The sequence below is a fragment of the Monopterus albus genome, unplaced genomic scaffold (assembly GCF_001952655.1).
Source record: "Monopterus albus unplaced genomic scaffold, M_albus_1.0 scaffold477.1, whole genome shotgun sequence".
In the NCBI taxonomy this organism is placed as follows: Eukaryota; Metazoa; Chordata; class Actinopteri; order Synbranchiformes; family Synbranchidae; genus Monopterus; species Monopterus albus.
This window is the reverse complement of record NW_018128357.1, coordinates 118,149-133,697: the sequence shown is the minus strand read 5'-3', so window position 1 is coordinate 133,697 and position 15,549 is coordinate 118,149. Positions and strand designations below refer to the sequence as shown.

The 15,549-nt window shown below is 42.1% G+C and overlaps 1 protein-coding gene across 1 annotated transcript in view; it reads right to left on the bottom strand.

The window, feature by feature from the left end:
• Positions 1-569: 569 nt before the first annotated feature.
• kansl2 (KAT8 regulatory NSL complex subunit 2) overlaps positions 570-15,549 on the bottom strand; it is a 27,786-nt gene continuing 12,806 nt past the window's right edge. Inside the window, exon 12 of the mRNA XM_020587737.1 lies at positions 570-654. The gene's annotated coding sequence lies outside the window, so the exon portion shown is untranslated. The remainder of the gene's footprint in view (positions 655-15,549) is intronic.

The following is a 15,549-nucleotide window of genomic DNA, read 5'->3' as shown; positions in this document are numbered from 1 at the left end:
TTAGAGGATTTGGTAATCATTTGAAAACCAGTCACTTCAGGGAATTTTCTGATTAACAATGCCAAACACCTTCTAGCTCCAACTTCTCTGATGTTTTGATTATGGTGCAGCAATTCAAAGCAGGACAAGTGGTTGATTTATCGATAAGAAAATTAAATGGCAACCATTTTGATAATCAATCAATGTATCTGAAGCAAAAAAAAAAAAAAAGCTGGACACTGATAACTCCAGGTTCTCACATGTGGGTATCTGCTGTACATCACTGAAGATTTACTATGTCTTGTTTTTGGACTGTGTATGGACAAAACAAGCAACTTGACGATGCCACCTTGGTTTTTATGAATAGGCAATGACTTTTTTTTTTATATGAAACAAATAACTGATTAATCAAGAAAACAACTAGCTGCAGTCCTAAAAACTATTTAATACCATCACCTTGGGCTTTTGGAAATTGTGACGGTCATTTTTCACTATTTCCCAAGATTTTATATAGCAATGAAAATAACTAAAGTTGCAACCCTGGTGAACTGTAATTTGCAGTGTTTTTATCCAAATGTCGCCATAAACAACTCACATGACCAGCTCTTGTTACGATCCTTGAAGAGGAGTCAGTCTGTCAGGCACCTCTGTCCCCTCAACAACAAAACCCAGGAGCTGAGGGAAGAGAAAACACATGGACACATTTTAATAAAGAAACTCCCAGGCCCCTCTTTGTCTAGTCAGAAACCTCCTGATACCTCTGCCAATCCCGTCTGTGAGCCATAAGACAGAAACCACAAGATCTGGCCGTGTGTAATGAGATCTTGAAAAGTTCGATGGCGGCAGTTTTACACTGGGGCGTTGGAGACCAGTGCCCTCTGTGACGGCCTATGGCGGCAAAGGCTGCAACGTTTCCTCTGCTCTGAGAGTGAATATGAAACCAGGAAAAGAAGAAGACGCTCCATTGCCCTCAGGAGACACCAGCGCTCAGCACACATCATCCATACAGAGACCACAAGCTCCCACTCCTCTATCTCGCCCTCTTCCTCAGTCTCTCCTCTTCTTGTCTTTCCTTTCATCTCTGATTCATTGTGAAGTGTAATAAAAGAAAGCTGGATGAATAATTTGGCAAACACAGCGTTTACTAGCTCCTTTTTTATGCCTTTCTATGAACACGTGCACTTCACAAGCTGACGTTTTAGTCTAATGTGGGATTCCCCCATTGACTGAACTCTGTTAATTATGTCCGGGTTTTAGAAACAGTTTTATTTACTGTACAACCAAAATGGGACGCCTTGTCTGCTGCAGTGTGTTCTCAGCCGGCGTTCTGTCCGGTCACTCCGGCTATGTTTAGGCACAGGGCTGCAGCATTAACTCTTTCATTTCCAAAAGCGGTCCACAGGGTAACAGGGCCTTATCTTGTTAGATCTTGTCAAACTGTAATGGGATTAGAGGTGTTGAGCATCTGCTCTCTCAATCTGGGTTTTAATAGAGCAAGAGCAGATCATCTGGTCCTCCTGGGAAAAAACAACCGACCGTGATCTGTGAACTGTCATGAAGCAAGATCACAATCATGGCAAATCAGAGCCTGTGAAAAATTAATAAATCACGAGACCTCAATGATCGTACATCATCAGAATTTAAGGGCAGACTTTGATTTCTGATGGTTGGATGCTGCCAAGATGATCAGCTGCTGGGTGAATTTCAGTTTGGTGAGATGCTGCAGATGAGGAGGAACAGATGAGATTCATGGAACGAGGGCACGGCTGAAAAAAATTCAATAGCAACTGAGCCGGAGCGGAGAGAAGAAATGCACAAACGCTTCTCAAATCATGTCAGAGGAATTCGGCACAGGCAAGGCATCTCAGTATATGTCAAACCCTTTCCACCTGCTGATGTGGAAACGCACAGATTGAAGTTCTTGCTGTGTTGGTGGGAGAAGTAAAAAATGTGACAAAAACACCAAATCTTCATGCGGTGGAATTAAACAAGATCAAGGAAGATTGAATCCACGCACCCTCTCTGTAAAAATGTAGGCCAAAGTTAAATTTTTTTTGCAGACACACCATTACCACGTGATTGCCAGCATCTGTAATAAAGATACAGATAAACATCAAAGAGGCAGAGAGATGTGGGTGAGACAGAATCAGGCTGGTTGGCTCCCTCGGCGCCGTTTCCTCTCTGATGTTCAGCTATATGAACCAAGACGAATTGTACACAAGCAATATTTGGGATGAGGAGCAGGGGTAGTGTAGAGGGGCTGGGGGAGGGGATGAAGGAGGGGAGCTCCCTTCCCAAAAGGCCTGAAAGGCTGGATTTATGCCATGCATGTCTGAGAGCTATCCAACAGAGCACAGGGATCCTTTTTAAATCTGTGCCAGGCAACCTTGACACACAGGAAGTACATCACAGGCACTGCATCACTGACCCAGCCACTGTTTTTGTTTGACCAACCACAAGCAACATATAGGCTGTGCTTTCCACCGCTATCATACCCTTCTAGCAGATTTATGACTTGGTTCCTGATCCTGTGCTGGTTCACCCATCTTTAAAACAATGCAGTGTGGTAGCAGCTTGCTAATAAATGTGTGTAAAGTGCGAGCTAGTCCACATTAATGCTAACATAAACACACACAGTGCAAATCAGAGTAACCTCATGCCCGTTCATGTCAACCTGACAAAATGTGTCCCTTCACTGTCACACCACCTCATTCTCATACAAGTAAAAATCTGCTTCATTTTGACACACAACACCTTCACAACAAGCACCGGAAAACACCATGTCAGCTGTAAAAATGGAATTTGTAAACGTGTAAATAGCCTACTAATTTCCCCCTGGATCAGCTCACCTTGCCCCTGCTGCCTTTTCAGTCATCCAGTCAGGGCATCCGAGAGCTCCTCACAGCAGAATGAATTGTAAGGCACCGGCAGAAAAGAAAAAAAAAGAGAGAGAGAGAGACTGGGAGGCCACAACCTTACATTGCTGTTTTCCGGCTGCAAAGGAGATTATTGTCCCCTTGTTAAAAGTGGCGTCGCCCTCCGAGTGTAGTGAGGAAGCTGGTTTCCTCTATGCTACAACTAGCAAAGGCCTGTCCTTGGTTATGTGCGTTGTGTGTGCGTCTGTGCTGTCTGCAGAGGCTGCCATGTCTCCCATTGTTCCAGGGTGAGTGAGGCAGGCTTCCTACCCCAATAGACCCTGCCTACTACAACAGCTGTGGACCAGCCCCCACCTCTCTGCCACTCTCCTTCTGCCTCTCCCCTCCTCCTCCTCCTCCTGCCTCTCTGCCAGTGCTGCTGCTGCTAAAACATTAACCCTGCAGCTGCCGGCTCAGGCCATAAAGATGAAGAGAGGGGGCTTATGCTTCAAAAGAGACCCTACTATGTAGCGGACAAAGGAACGTAACAGTGAGAGGATATCCGACAGCCGGGCTGAACTGACAGGACTCCGGCACAGAGCCATTCAGCGTCCTAGAAGGAAAACAGGCTCTGTGCTAAGGGGATTGTCTTTCCCAGTCACATTGATAGTAAATGTTGGACCGAGTCTTGTGTGACTGCACTGAGAAAAAGTCACTGGAAATTAATTCAGAACAGGCGACACAGGGCTGCAGCTAACAACCCTTTTCATTATCATTTGGTTGGCTCATTATTTCCCTCAATTAAGTGATAGTTCAGCTTGTGAAAATACCATCACGGGTTACCAGAGCCAAAGCTGTCACCTCCAAATTATTTGCTTTGTCCAACCAAAAGTCCAAAACCCAAAGATAAGCTGTGCTACAACCATTCATCAGCAGGCACCAGGTATCTTATTGCTGCTCTATCAGTACTGTTGTTTATGTTGGCTGATACGCAGCAAGTAGGGAAGTGCCAAACCAAGTCTGGGGGTAATTTAGAAACAACACATCAATTAGATAGTTTACCCAAGAGACCGCAGTTGATTAAACTCTAAAATATTATGCCTAGTAGGTCTATGGATTTTTGTCATGATAAACAGAATGATCTAAGGAATCTGTTCCAAGGTTACACAAAAAAATTACCATCAGTTCATATATGGTTATCAGTTTTTTTTTATTTTTATACTGACATGAGTATTGGCCTCAAAACTCCAGTATCAGATTGGACATGTTGGTCCATGATCTTGGAGATCAACTTCTCTTCTGGAGTTTTCCTCGGTTCTCTGCTTCACTTCAGTTTGGGCAAATATTTTCTTCTCATGGCTACGTCCAGGGAGGTTGGCTACGGTCCCATGGACTTTAAACTTCGTCATAATGTTAGGAACATTAAGCTGGAGATGGTTTTGTTGACCTTAACCTGTTATTTTCCTCCTTATCTCTTGTCCGTGTTCAGCGTGGTGCACACACTGATACCAAGGAGCACACTGAGCACCTTCCTCCATTTACACAGGCTCAGTGACTGATCATAAGACTGAACACAGCTGCGATACCGACTGAACACCACAGCCTGCCTGACAGACCACTGCAGTCCACCTACTGTATTTATCACCACTTCTCAGCCTTTTGTTCAGGCCATTGAGAAGGTCTTTGTAGCATGGGGAAGAATTTCACAGCTTCTTTATTCTGTGGCAAACTAAAGGCTGAAGGCATTCCCATGACAAAACAGCTACATTTCAACAGTTCTCAGGAAGAACGGAACATCGTTTCAGTGAGGTGCAATGCTTTTAGCTACATCTGTTCAGTGAAAAATAAAAAAATCTAGATAGTCAAACCAACATTCATGGAATTTTTACTTTAAAAAAATTAAAGGCTGCAACTGTTATTAGTCTAAAGCTGCAATAATGAGCTGATCAGCAGAAGATTAATCATGATAGATTAGCTAGTCATTTTTGACATTTTTTAAGCAAACATTCTAAATATTTGTAGGTTAAAGCTTCCTAAATTTGATGATTTGGTGCTTTTCTTTTTCATGTCAGACTGTATACTCTGGATGTGGGCCTGTTCAATATAACAAGCAATTAGAAAATATTATCTTGGCCTTTTTTGGAAATAGTAGCAGACACCTTTCACTTATATAGGCAAAATGCTTAATCAGTAATGAAATATTTGATCAAGGCTATAAAATGTGAATAAATAGTGAAAAATGTTGCTTGTTTTGTCCATGCAACCGTCCAAAACTTAGTAATATCATACAAAAAGGCAGCCAGTCCTCATAGCTGAGAAGCTGAACTAGTGAATATTTGTATATTTGGCAAATCTGCTCCAAAAATTAGTTCTAGATTAATCTACCAATTATTTGTTTCAGCTCAAACACCATGAGTGTTTCACAGTGGCAGCATAAAATCTACTACGGTGAAATATGTTGTGTCATGTCCCAGCTGGTCAGCAGCATTAAGGTCTTTTCAGAGCATCTCAGCACAGCGTTCCACTGCGGATTATTTCTCCAGGTTTTCACCCTGCGTGACTCATCTGCTTTCCCTGTTAATGAAGCCACATCATCGTCGTACCCCCGACAAACCAGACACACAAAACCAAATGTGATGACAACATGACTGGGCGCCAAGGCAACAACAGCAGCAGAAAGACAACATGGGTTTCATGACAAGACTGTGGGAGGATAATACAATAAAGAAGTGGAAGGCCAAACATCCCTGTGACTGACTCAGCAAACAATTTTTAACAGCAATTCTATATGTACTCATTTGAAAGTTGAGTGATTCCTTCTGTTTAATCTGATCACAGCTAAATAGACAAGAGGCCTGACCTGAACTGACTTGACCCTACACCAGACCTGGTACAGTCACAATCAAGTGCCCCAGGAGGTTCACATGGATGTCAGTTGTGTCAGGATATTGGTATTCAGATTTGACCAAAGCAGTCTAGCCAGTTTGGGGAGTATAGAATCATCCCAGCTCACTGTGGAACTTCAATTTCTGTGTCTGACAGAAAAGTTGTGCTTTGTTTTCAAGAAAAATATTAAACAAGAAAAAGATAAATTCAATATGGAAAATCAGGGGAAAACCCAAAGACTGGTTAGTGTACTAATTACTGTCAAATGAGCTGACTGCATTTTGAAAACTGCAGAGGTCATTAAGAATTAACCACCACAAAGAAAAACACAAGACAGATGTGGAGCTTCACATCAAACGTCACCCAGATCAAAAGAGCCTGTGTCCATTTAAAATGAATTCTGTGTAATATCGATTATCACGTATCCATATACTGTATTACAGAGTAATCCTCAGGTAATATGAACAGTTTTTAGTTGCTGAAATCAATTTTCCTGTTCACAGAGATCTCATAATGCACTTTCATATTAAAAGATCGGGGACAACACTCAGTCCTCAAAATAAGCAGTTTGAGTTAAATGAATCAAGTGCACTGGAAATAAACTAGTGGCTTAATCATGATAGAGGTACGTGAAACATGACTTAAAACAAACCTACCAGAAAAATTACCACCTGTACACAAATCTGTGTGATATCTACCAAAAACACAACAAAAATCACCTCTGGGAAAATGTATATGATTTGTACTTTGAATCTTTAGATGGGCTCATATCCTCTCTGTTAACATGGGTGAGGTTTGTGACATTGTGCAGTCAGCCACCAGGGGGCAACTGACCTGTGGTGGCTTCACTTAGAACTGTCACAGTCTGTAGTATAAGTATAAGATTCAGTTTAGATCTGTGATCACCTGTTGTTGGGTGAGGAACCAGAACGACTACAGTTTTAGTGGGAGCTTCTAATTTAATCAACATTAACTAAGCCACTATAATTCATTTCACAACCTGCAGCTGAAAAGGAGACAAGAAGCAGGAGACAGAGTTTGTAATGTTGATTTGATGGAAACGTTACCAGAGACTGTCCTGTATTTACCGTGCCACAATCAACTGATCATTTCAGTCTTGACTCATTGCCACAAAAACACAGTCCACTCAGTCACAGACGGATGCTACAGAGTGATGTTCACTCACAGTCTATAGCAGAGAACAGTCAGCGCTGGGAGAGAGCACATTAACCATCAGGATAAGGTCTCCATGTAGCAGTTACAGAGTAAACATTAATTAGATATCATCTCCCACCAGTGATGTAGCTCCCTTTAACCACAGAAAGCAATGATTACTGTTGGCTAAAAACAGGAAGCCTCACAACTTTACCTGCATGTTTTTAACATAGGCCTTTGCTAAAAAGCAGAGATAAAAGGTCTGATAAGAGATTCATTAATATCTGGATATTCTGCCACCAGGGCACAGGACCCATAACAAAACTGTACAACTGAACAAGCTATCTGAGGATGTCAACCTCTGGCTAATTGTAAAGGTCAGTTTTCACTTGTTTCTGAGATCTTACAGACCAAACAACTAACCAAAAACATCTGACAGAGTAATTCAAAAATAATTGTTACTTGCATGCAACCACAGCAAAGGCACAGAAAGCGGTCCATTAGCAGATGGTCCACCCTTACCGTTTGTGGTCAGATGGCAACTAAAGCGAGGAAAGTGTCGGGGAAAGTCTGAATTAGGGGTTGTAAATCAGACTGACGGGGTAGAAACCCCCTTTGAGGGGCAGACAGTTTGATGGGCAGTAATGTGCACAGCTCCATGTGAGGATGGAGAGCTAATCCACCTGAAAGAAATGTGACGCTTGGGCCTCGGCCAGGACATGAGTAGGGGCTACAGCTGGGACTATAAAACCCCAGTGGTGGCAGTTGAGACCTCTTATGTTACTTTGTATGAAGACTCGACTTAGTTGGATCTCATTAGGAAGTCAGGGGTTATAGTCACTGTGCCATTATCAGCAGCTGCCTGTAGTCTGGTCTGGTCATCTTAGCTCCTTGTATAACATACACAAAGCTCGAGAAATCACCCTCACATGTAGAGCTGAAACATCGGTCAAATAATCAGCTGAGACTTTTCATAACTCATAAGGTGCTGACGAGGTCAAAAAGGGGAGAGCACAAGATAATTCATCAATTAATTGATTAGCTGATCAACAAAATTACCTTAACTATTCTGATCAAGGATTAATCCTTTATCCTTTATTCCAAATAATCTCTGGTCACAGGGTTTCAAATGTGAGGACTGGTGCAAACTGAAGACATCACTGTGACTAAGAGTGGGTATCAAAAACCAATTCCAAGTTGGAACTGGCCCCAAATTTACAAGAACCATGGATTCATCAAGACGTGGATTTCAACTCTGGGCTCCTAACTAGTGCACATTTCCAGGTGAACTGCAGTTAGTATTTTACAATCCACACCAGTTTCACTTATTTGCCAGGACCTGCTAGGCAAACAACATCAGTTCATGTGTTGGTCAACAAAGCATGTGAGAAGAGACGCTTCTGTTTACATCATGGACCACGGCTGACGGCAGCTCAAAAGTAAGGCTTAACTTCACTGAAGCAGATAATGACAGCACAATGCAACGCCTGTGGTAAGGATATTTTATACAAGGGAAGAGGCACCTCCAAATGACTAAGCATTTACTTCAACATGTTCGATTCCCAGTCGGGGAACCTCTAGCCACAGAGGTTACATGCCAGTGACTTCTGTGCCGGTCCCAAGGCCGGATAAATAGCGAGAGTTGTGTCAGGAAGGACATTGAGCTTAAAAATCATGCCGAATTTCAAACCGTGCAAATCATCAGAGTGGAAACAGACGATTCACTTTGGCGACCCCTAATGGGACCTTCATGAATCTGAAGGAATGCACTGTGTTCGACGTGTTGTACTGTCCCAGGCACAATAATGTCCCAGATACAGTTAACATTAACAGCAGCTATGTCAAGCTCAGGTACTGTACAAAACACAGGCAAGTTGCCCTAAAGCCCTCATACAACCTTCCCTCCAGGGATAATCTGTCCAGTCACTTGCTATCAGCCTTACACTGGTTGCCTACTTGTATCCTATTGTACTTGGATTTAAAGCACTTTGCTGTCAGTTGTCCAACATGCTTGTCTTTAAGGTCCTCTGACTAAAGGCTTTTAGTTGTAAAGTGCAGGACAAAAGCTTTTGGTGAAGCTTTAAGTTTTTATGTTCTAATCCACTGGGACACTTTAGCTTCGAACCTAATGATCTTAGACAAAACATGCAATGTAAGTATCTCAACTTGAGCTGTGAAAAACTGAGATGAGAACAAAGAGTTGATCGATTACTAAGATGATAACTGTCGAATAATCAGTGCTTCATTGTGCAGCTTTAGGGGTAAATTTTCTTTTATCACAGTTCCAGCGCTACGGTGACCTAATAAATCCCTCACATGGGAAAATATTTAGTTCATTTCTACAGCTCTAAAAGCTTGTTAATGAAAACCACTTGTTGTGGCCCCTATAAAGGTACAGTATCTTTCATACCATTGCGAATGCTCTGCAGAGAGGTGGCGTCCTCTGCCAGCCAGACTACGAGCCAAGTATCCAGACTTCCTGCCAGACGAACAACTGCATTTTGTCCAGCTCTAGATTTCCATGTGTGTCAGCAAACATCTTCACTACTTGATTCTCAGTGAGTCATATTTGCGCCAAACTACTGAACCCTGACATGCCTGGAAAAAATGTGGAGGCTGAACAAGACATGCTGGTGAGGCCAGACAAGTGAATCCAGGTCATAGGCAGCCATCATGTCCAGTACATGGAGCTGCTGGAGCAGCACAAGCACACTGTATAGCAAGGTTCTCCCTCAGTGCACCCATGGTTTTCTCCAGGGCCCTTGGGAGGATAAATCAACTGTGCAGATGCATGAATATATTCACTTTGCTATAAATACCTTTGGCTGCTGCAGTAAACCTACTTCATCACCTAGCAATTAAAAACTCCACAAAAAAAGATTATCTTGCTACATGCAAGTGTCAAAAACAGTTTGTCACAGAGCTTATTTTCTGCAATAATCCAAAAGCCCATAAAATAACCAGGGTGATGCTAACTTCCATGCTGGCCTACGAATATACATCAATCCTACGGCGCTTTATGACACCAGACAAAAGAAGGTATAGGAGGAGCACATGTGGACTGGCGGTGGACAGTTCTCAACATCTGGCTGCCAGTCACAGCAGCTCAGTCAACCAGGAGTTAGCCGAGCCAGGCGTACTCGTCATCCACATCCTTTTCCCAAGGTCTGGCCAAGAGGAAGACCTATTTATGGTACAGAAAGATAATATGGAGGGTAATACGGTATATGGAGATCCTTGTATACGCCTCCAAACAATCTGCTCTCCATCACACAGGCGCAGACTCCACGGGAAGAGTGCTGATGTTTTTCAAGGCATATGGGTTGGGCTGATGGGAGAGGTTTCAAACAGGACGTTCCTGAGAATTTCAAAACACTGAAGCACCAGCAGTTCACTAAGCAGCTTGTGGGAGGGAGTTTAGGAATTGAAGGGGTGGAGGAAGGGTGCATAAAGCTCCTCAATATGAATTCATTTTATGTCAAATGAAAATAAACTGTAAAGTTTCACCAAAATAAATAAATAAATAAACCATTGTTCAACCGAGGATACAAATCAAACCTCCCACCATCTCCCACCATTACTCTTCATCTACACAGTCTGAATCCACATTATCACAGGTCATAATTAGGAACACAAATCAAAGAGCAGAGTCTAACACAAAACTGAACAAAATGAAGGCCACTGAGGCCTTTTTTTTTCTGGCAGGATGCGGTGGGGACCTGGTTTGCTTGAATTGATTAGAACTAAATTCCAAACCATATTATCTCTGGCTGAACTGATGAATTGAATGTTTGTTACAGCTGCAGCAGCAAAGCTGCGTTTTGCCAACTTTAATGTTTGTATGACCACAGCTTCCTCTGTAGGGTAGATTTTGAATGAGCCCTCTTCATTTGGTGGGAGCTCTCTCGCATACCATTAGGATTCCTGAGGCACCCATGTGCATTTCAGAGGCCATCTTTGACACAGCAGATCCCAGTGCAGGTCATGTGAAGATGGCAAACACAAGACCAAGGCTCGAGAGTGTTCTTGGTGACATCTTCGGTGGATACTCTCGCTGCCATGCATACAGATAATCCCAGTAAGGCTGGAGTTGACAAGTCTGGGTTCAAGAAGAGAAAACAAAGGGCTATGGGGAAACAATGCAAGCAGAGATAAGTCCTTTGATCTAAATGTCTGCACTGTGTGCATGTAAACTGCTGTGATGATAATGATGATGTCTCGCACAGCTCTGTCAGTCCTCCCTCCTGCTGTGAGTGCTGTCATCTCACGCTGACTCTTTGGAATAATTGATGAATATTTTGCGATGCTAAGGCAGACTCCAGAAGGGCCTCTGCTGTATAACCATGGTAACTTCAGCAAACTGCATGCCTGCATCAGACAGCGGGCGATAAGCTGATATCTGATAAGACGAGGTCCCAGCCCCCCGCCTCGCCTGTCAGAGCATTGCAGTACTGGAGACACAGGCTGACAACAGGAGGCTCGGACCTGTCTTCATACCCCTACTAGACTTCAAGTGATACACACTCACCTTGAGCCTCGGTCTTTTGCTCTACAAGACATTTTACTCAAGATATCTTAGTCAGTGTCACAACAGATACAGATGTCTACAGTTGAAACAATCTGACTAATCGATGGACAAAGAGATAATCAGCAATCGTTTATTTCGTGAATAATAAAAAAAATGGGGAAACACTTTCTGGGTTTTATTAAACCATGAACAATTCATAGCAGCAAAGAGCAGAACACCCTATTAAATGACAGATTCCATAATGATTTTCTTGCTGTAGTTTGTGAAGAAAAACTCTGATGATAGTAGCCAGCCAAAGTAGCTCCAGCCTCAAAATGATCAAAAAACTGGACACAACAACAACAACAGGTGTCCTCCTCCTCCCTGTTGCCTAGACAACTGTTTGAAGCATTTGGATTTTTTTGGATTGTTGTTTATTTTCTCAGTGTTTTAGCCACACCTTTCTTTGTTAAAACAGCGATATATATGTAAAGTAAATCACCAACAGTCCACTGCTGCTGCCTCAGTGTTTAATGGTGATACAGATACAAACACAAACGGTAGATGGACAGAGAGGGTCTGAGTCGACCATAGATAGTGGATACACACATGGGCACTAGACTGGACTGAAAACCACAACACAGTTAGCTATTAGCCTAACAAGCTGGCCATGGTTAACACATCCCAGCAGTAGATGTCAGACTGTAGGCCACACTGAAACTATCGCTTCTCTGCAGGTTTATGCTTATTTAGCAGGTGTTTTGACAAACAACTCCGACTTTTTACTCGCCTAGGTTTTATTGCATGTACACTAACAAACATAGTTATTTTTAGTTGGCAAGTTTCACTTCAGCCTCTCCCCACCGCAACCTCTCAGCTGCTGTCCCTGAGCCCCGCTCTCGCTCAAATGCAAGACAGATGCGACAGAGAATCTGCTCCATAAAGACCAAAACCATGTTTCCTGTTCTACTAATCTCACTCACTGGTCTCTTCGAGTACTGATAAAATCACAGCCATTACACACTGCGAACCAAAGAACTCAGTCATTCACACCAGTGTTTTCAAATCATTTTTTACATTAACACATCGAGTTTTACTTGCAAGTAAAATGCTACAGAGCCCTGTAATGTGTAGCTAATATTTACAAAATATACAGCTTGCCCCGACTTTACATAAAATAATAATTTCTTCATTTACATGTTATTGTGTTACAGTGTATTCAGGTTTTGTGCGTCCGCGTACACGCCAAGGTCACGTGACGCAAGTTTTATCAGATGTCTGCGTGGACCCCCCGCAGACATCTGCGTGCGGGCCAAAAGTATGTGTCTGTGTGGATGGTCTGCACAGCAAAAGCCCCAACTGCACATGTGCCACAATGCTTGGAGAACGCTGGCGTACGTGGACAGAAGACAGACCCTTCATTTGAGCATGAACAGGAATGCGTGCGCATAACACTTCAAGCTAAATAGTAAAAAAAAAAAAAAAAAAAAATTCTAATTGAACATTTTGAGATTTTAGACTGTTAGTCCAACAAGGCAAGAAATTCTATGATGTCACACTGGACTCCAGGAACCAGTGTCAGGAATTTTTTCAGTATTTCCAAACATTCCATAGACTAAACTCTTAACCGGTTAAAGGAAACAGTAAACTATATTAAGTGATAATGAAACCTGTCATTACTTGCAGCCCTAATGCCATCTATTGTGTTTAATTGGTTTACTAGTTTTAGATTAGTCAATTGACCATTAATTTCTTAGAGCAGAAGGGGTTGTCTTCGAATGTCTTGTTTTCATTTAGTTTATAATTTATAAAACACAGAAAACTAGCCAACTGTTGCAACTGAGAAGCTGAGGATCTTTGGCTTTTTTAATTAAATAATTATGACTGATAATACCTTGTTTGTTATTTTTTGATTCTTTAACACTGAGCGCCTGCTTCAATCCCTGCTGTAGCTGTGTGAATCGTTAAAAAAAATCTGCAAATGATTAAGCATCAAAGTAATTATCTTATCTTTATTTTTTGGCAATATCTTGAGACATAACTTCAGCATTTTATTGCAGTTAGAATATAAATGTGTTTATACTAAAAATCTGCTTCCTGTATTGACAGAGGTGAAGAAGACTTCAGGCTTGTTTGTGTTTCTGCTGATCAACTAATAGATAATATGAATAATCATTTAAACTCTTATGTTTTGTAGTGGCCTGCAAAGCCTAAAAAAAGATATAATATCCAACACAAGTTAATAGAACCAAGAGCCAAATTAAAACACTTACTCCATGCCAAGTTATCCCCAGTATAATAAAGTCTGAACAGCTGGCTGCAACAAGACGTGGGACACAAAGGCGTGAGAACATCTGTGAACAATTAGAGGTGAACAGAGCAAGTCCACACCTATACCGCACATCAGGCTTAAACAAATCACTGGCTCAGCTTTTCATGATGTAATATGGCACAGCTTCCATATGTAGCCTCAAAGCTGCACTGGGACAGAGCTCAGACATGGGCACACAGACAATGCGTGTAATTTCGTGAGTATAGAGCAGAGCCACATTTATCTGCAGACCCTACTCATGAACTTGACCAAATACTGTTTCAAATGTGACACATTCACACACATTTACTCTGAAACCCTTAAAGCTTCCCAAGCCCAAACTTAAATTCATTAGTTAGACAAATCAACTAAAGACTTTGTTGTTTCACTTGATGATCCACTAATGAATATGCAACATCTGACACCAGAGTAAATCTGCCTTGATGTTAGTGACTACTAGGGCTGTGACAAGAGCTCGCGCAACAAGATGTTGCGATATTAAAATGTGATTTTTTTTTTTGTCAAGCCAAAGCCGCCTCACAATAGTGGTACACAACAGAAATAAACCAGCAGCCAGTATGACAGAATGACCATACCTTCACTTTAGTGTAGCTAAAACATAGCTCCTCTGTGTTTTGGTTAGCCATGTTGCTAACGTAGCCTACCCTACCTTGGCACCAATTGTACCACCAGCACATTGGCAAAAACACAGTTTAACATCCAGTACCAATGAAAGAGCATGCTGTGTCTTTATGGTGCATTAACTATTATTGAACAGTGAATAACAGTGAATGCTCATGCTAACAAGGTAAACAAGAGCCTTCCTCCCTTGGGTGTCCACGATCATCCCCCGTACGTGATTGGTCAATGCAGCACCTTTGCCCAATGATGTCACCGTCCAGTGAGGTGAGGGTGAGAATATCATAGAACGTCACCCAAAGCTTCAACCAGAAGCTCATGCACAGTTCTAAGGTCTGAAGAGATTCATGTGAAATCATACAGTCGGCTGAGTTTGTGGCAAAACCTTTTACAGCGCTGCATATTGTTGTTTTCTACTGCATATGATAATTCATACTCAAAGTAGAACTGAAGTGACATTAAAACAGGATCAGTTAAAACATCTCCAAATGCAGCTGCATTACTGACTCAAGTGATGTCACTTGAGTCAGTGTTGCTCAGACCTGTGTAGCTCACTCCTGTCTGCTTGGGGCTAGAGACCCAGGCTACGTTAACTGCTACTAGCATAACACACCTGAATCTCTGGCTGAACTAGCAGTTGAGATGCATCATGGGTAATGTGGGCACAAGATTTGACAAGGAAAAATAAGGCATACCATAAAAATACTGCAAAAGATTATTTGAATGACCTCTCACACGCTAGAAAGATCAGTTCATGTCTTGCCTCAGTTTAAACCTTTTCGTTTCATTTGTCAGGAAACTAGTCCATTGCTTTGTTCCAGTCACGAAGTCATGGTTTGAATGGCTCTTTGTACCATGAAACCTACAAAGGTTTCTTACGTGATATCCAACATTTGTCTGCAACTACATCAACGGACAATTTGGAAAAAGCATGAAAGAAACATTTGTTTTCAAAGAAAAATGAGGGAAATGCAGCCTGAAGATTCACTGAGCATTTCTTAGGAGCTCTTCAGTGAAACATACGTACTGTATTTTACAGCCCGAGTTCAGGCAATCTCAGTGTGCCTATAATTCAAAACGGTTCAAATAAGCTTTACATCCTTGTTTCTTCTGAGCTAAAGCTTGGTCTTTGTTCAGAAAGCCATGAGACAATGAAAACAGCATGAGTGTATATCTGGCTTTAAACCAACAGGCACAGATCATTAAGCATGCATGTC